The sequence below is a fragment of the Cryptotermes secundus genome, unplaced genomic scaffold (genome assembly GCF_002891405.2).
Source record: "Cryptotermes secundus unplaced genomic scaffold, Csec_1.0 scaffold709, whole genome shotgun sequence".
In the NCBI taxonomy this organism is placed as follows: Eukaryota; Metazoa; Arthropoda; class Insecta; order Blattodea; family Kalotermitidae; genus Cryptotermes; species Cryptotermes secundus.
The window spans coordinates 416,824-421,625 of NW_019738358.1; positions in this window are offsets into that span (position 1 = coordinate 416,824).

The window sequence follows — 4,802 nt, forward strand, 5'->3', positions numbered from 1 at the left end:
CTTTTAAACGACCATTGTTTCTTTGTGCTGTTCCTTCAGACTTCCTTCCACCTATTGCTTCATGCAGAACCATTTTTTGCCCCTCCAATCACTTTACACTTGAAAACAGCCGTTTTAAGGACCTGTATTCTGTACGCTGTTTCCCTGCTCTAATTGGGTCACTCAGAGCCCCAGTCTCAATGTTCAGTTACTCAAATAGCCAGAAGAAGAAGACAGAAGTTGCTCCGAAATGTTGGTAACTACTGGAGTACACTGTGTCACATACAAGAATAGACTATCTTTATATTATGTGTATGTTCTTGAGTACTGATGGTGTAATGATTTCAGGGCGTGGCTTACCCTACATGGTTCTTGATTTGTGCAGTGCTTTGTGGACATGAGCATAATGATGTTGAGCAGCTGTAAGTTGAAACACTTCTGACAGCAGAAATCTGAAAAATTATATCTCCTTTCCTATGCTATGCCATCATGTAAATTGATTGGCTGCTTCCCTTGTTGTTGTAAGTTAGGTCAGAAATGTTCAAAATGTAACATTGATCAGCTTATAGCAGACTACACAGAGTCACATACCAGAAGACAAGTACTCTTCATAATGTTTGTCTGACAAATTTATCATTCTTCACAAAAATACTGTTTGGCTTGGTGTAGTGGTGACACTGTAGATTCATATTCAAGAAGTGCTGTGTTTGAATCTTGGCTGGGGCAGTGGTTACACTGATTTCTGTTTTTCATTATTTTCCTGAGTCTCTTAGGGAAGTATTAGTATACTAGCACAATTTCGCCATGACAGCTTGCTTTCAAGTATTTTCCAGTTTCTCAGTTGTCCTACCATTTGATTCTGACTGCATCACAACCCGCAAAAATAAAATTAAATAATAATAGTAGAGTAACAGATATGTTTGATTAGAAATGTGTGCATCAAAAAAAGTACACTTTAGGCCTGCGGAATGGAGAGGTACCTAGAAATTTATTTATGGGATGAATATCTGTTGATAGTATTTCAACTTAAAGCAGCCATCTCATGTGAATATTCAAGCACTGTAGAAACGTGAGGTTGTGGATCAGAAAATAGTACGCTTGCCAAAAATTGTCACATATAGTGGAATCCCCATTTAATGTTCCTTGAGCGAACAGTTTCCTTTGTTTAATATTAATTTTCAGTGATCATAATACAGTAATCTCATTCCTCCATTTAAGATCTTTCTTACTTTAGTGTTCAAATGCTCTGCTCTATAAAGAAACTTTAAATGGGGTTTCAGTGTATTATTTAAAGTCAAATTGTCTTTGTATAAGGTAGCTAATGTTATATTATCATGTGTCAGAAGAGTTGTGTAAATACTGAGATATTTGTTCTGAAAGAGAGAAATTTGTGATTGTTGTTATGTATGATATGTGGACTTGGTGGTACTTAAAAGGTAGTTCTTGTACAGAGATCATTAGGATGGTTGTGTCAAACAGAAGCAGCTGCTTTATATAAATATATGCATTTTGTCTGCATAGTAACATTTGCTTTATATAAGTTACTCCTTGGTGCTGAATCCTTACTCATAAGTTAATAGTTCCTGAGCTATGAAAGAGATTCCTGGTGTTTTGTGGAAACTGGAAGTTTGTTATCATGTTTGCAAGAGCTCATTGGTTCCTATCCTGAGCCAGATGAATCCAGTTTTCACCCTCCAATCCCATTTCTTTACCATATATTTTAACATTTTCCCATCTGCAGCTACGTGTTTCTAGTAGTCTTTTTTCTTGAGGTCCTTATACTTAAACTTCTTATGCTCCTCTGTCCCATGCATGTCATGCTAATAATATTCTCCTTGATTTGGTCATTCTAATAATATTTGGCAAGGAGAACAAATTATGAGCTTATTTTTTTGGTTTTCTCCGGTCTCCCATCACTTTACACCTCTTGCATCCAAATATTATCCTCAGCGTCTTGTTTTCAAACATACTCAGATTATATTCTTCACTTAATGTGCAAGATGAAGTGATAGTGCTTCTGCATTGTTTAACTCTTTCTTTGTTGTGGATGTCCATATGTGTTCCTCGGTATGTTGGGTTGCATTAAATTAGGTTGTTAGGTCCTATTAGGTTAGGTTATGTTACAGATGTGCATATTCTTTGATATTTCTTTAATGTAATTAGTCAAAAGCTGTCCATGGCGATGGTTAAACCTGCACCATTATCCTTAGCAGTAAGCAGTGCTTCCCCTTTCACCTAGTAATGTAAGAGCACAGAATCTTCACCTTTTTGAGTCCTTGGCATGGATTTTGGACTTATTCTGGCCTACGCTGTTTTTTACTAGTTCTGAATATCATCTTTCTGGATTTTTCATGGTTTATATTTACATCTTCTACGACATTATCTCACCTGCCCAGAATATCAATGCTCTGAATTATTTGAGATTTTCATTATTCACCAATCATAGTCTTATCTGACACTATACAATCTGTGATACTGAAATTGTCATGTCCTAAATAAACAAAGGAAATGAATTGCTTCTCTACTTCAGTGCCTTTACAAATCATGATCTACCAGGATACATTAATACATTAATCCCACTTCAGCTGTTAAGTTCTTTTGGTTGAAAATTCATTACCGGTTCTTATTTGAAAGTACAGAAGAAAAACATAGAATGATATATGAACTAATTCACTCCATAGAGCTGAGCCCTTCTTGAGAAGTTGCTTGTTGTGCAACTACTCAAAACCTCCCAATATTTTGCAGAACCTAAAGGTTCAATACTGTGTTCACAAGAGCCCACCACTGGTCCCTGTCTTTAACAAAATCAGTCAGCCCATACCACCCCATCCTATCTCTCTAAGATTTATCTCGATATTATCCTCCCACCTATGCCTAGGTCATCCTAGTGGTCTCTTTCCGTCTGGCTTTCCCACCAAAATCCTATATGCATTCCTTTTCTCCTGCATGGATGCTATATGCTCTGCCCATCTCATCATCTTTAACTAAGAATGATATATACAAAATAATATTTGTGTTTGAGTATTGGAAAGTCCTTGAATAGAATTAAAGAAACCGTTGTAATGGGGTATTCTTTCATCAGTTTATTGTTACAAATGTTGATTATTACATTGTCTACACTGAGGGACACCATCAGATGAAAGTAGTAAACAATTCCGATATCAAAGACAGGTGAAATGAATTTATTCAGTCTGTAAAACCCACTGAATGTACAGTGGAAGAACATGTCAAATCTTTTGCTAGATTCTGTAGGGTCCAAGTCCAGATCTAGAAGTCTTCAAGATCTGTTGGGGTCAGATCCACATTCATAGAGCAGGGTATTTTCCCTTGATCTTCACCACTCTTTTATAGCAGAGTATATGACAAATGAACCATTCGGTTCTTTTTTCCATTTCACACAATTTAATTGATTAATTGACTGCTTATACATATACTGTCCATTCAAATGTGTTGTCTAATGATGACAAGCTTCTGATAGAGTTCATTTCATTCGTACTGAAAGCAGATTAAAAATAAATTTTACGTTACATCAGTAACTAATAGAATGTAAATACGTTATGTGCAAACTGTTTATTCAGGTATGAGCCCACAGCTAAGTGATGTAGTTCATAAAATATGACAAAAATCAACAAAACTTTTTCGTATTAAGTTAAAATTTAGAAACATCAATAAACATTTTTTTTACTGTTAGCCAGTTTTGCCTTTTGTAATATTCTCTTGATTCGTACACAGTAATTTTTTCCCGTTATTTGACGATTGAAATGAGGATGAAATGGATCATTGAATAGTTTATATTCATATATTTATATTGAATATGCATTCGATAGTGCCAAACACCAATCGACTTCCAAGCTGTAGGCAGTTTCTGATGTTCACTACAGATGGCAGCTTCTTACACTTGAAGCTTGTGCGTTTGAACGTGAGATTCGGTTCCCTTACGACGCTTACGACTGTGAAATTAGAGAGTATGGCTTCCTGGGATGTGGCGCGGTGATGTTGATTGTATAGGTACCAACGCTTTCGAGGAACCTTCCACCACGATCTCTCCATCTGAAAGACGGAGATAATAAGTTCCTCCGAAGTATTGGCACGTTCTTATGAGAGAACATACCATAACCACGTGAACCGTGGCAGGGGAAGTCCGCATGCGAACTATACCGACCGAGCGACTTCCGCCTGTTGGCGAAGTTTAGTGCCAACTTTTGCGGATAGAGGATGTCGCGTGGTCAGCGCAGCGGATCCCCACGGCCTTTAATTCGGGGAAGTCTCACCCACACGGATTTTTGTATAAATTGACAATTGGGACAAACGAAATGTACCAAGCATTTAAAATTATTGTCACGTGTTAGTGACTAGACACTGGGTTTGAATTGACAATTGAATTTATTGACCGCTTAGGACTCGCACCTGCAAATGTACAACTCAGTTATTAATCTACACACTCTGAAGATCACTGTAGGAGAGGTCTATGCTCACAGCAAACAACTAGCTACGAGCGCCAACTCACGTTTGACCAACTCAAGTCAAAGTCGAAGTTATGTTACGACCGACGGCCAGTCTATCTTGGTGTCAAGCCCCATCTGGAGCTCAAGACCAGATTTTTGTTACTCTCAGTTGCGGGTGTTTAGATGTGGGGCGTCCTCATTGACGAGAGGATGAGTGTCATTTACAATTGCTGCTGGCTCTCTCAGCACAGTTATTGTTGCGTCTGAGACCCGTGGGACTCATGACCATATTTCACGCCTTCGGATTCGAGGCTCCACAAGCATGGAGTGTCAGATCCCTATATAGGCCACAAGCATAGCGCCATTTCTTATAGTTAA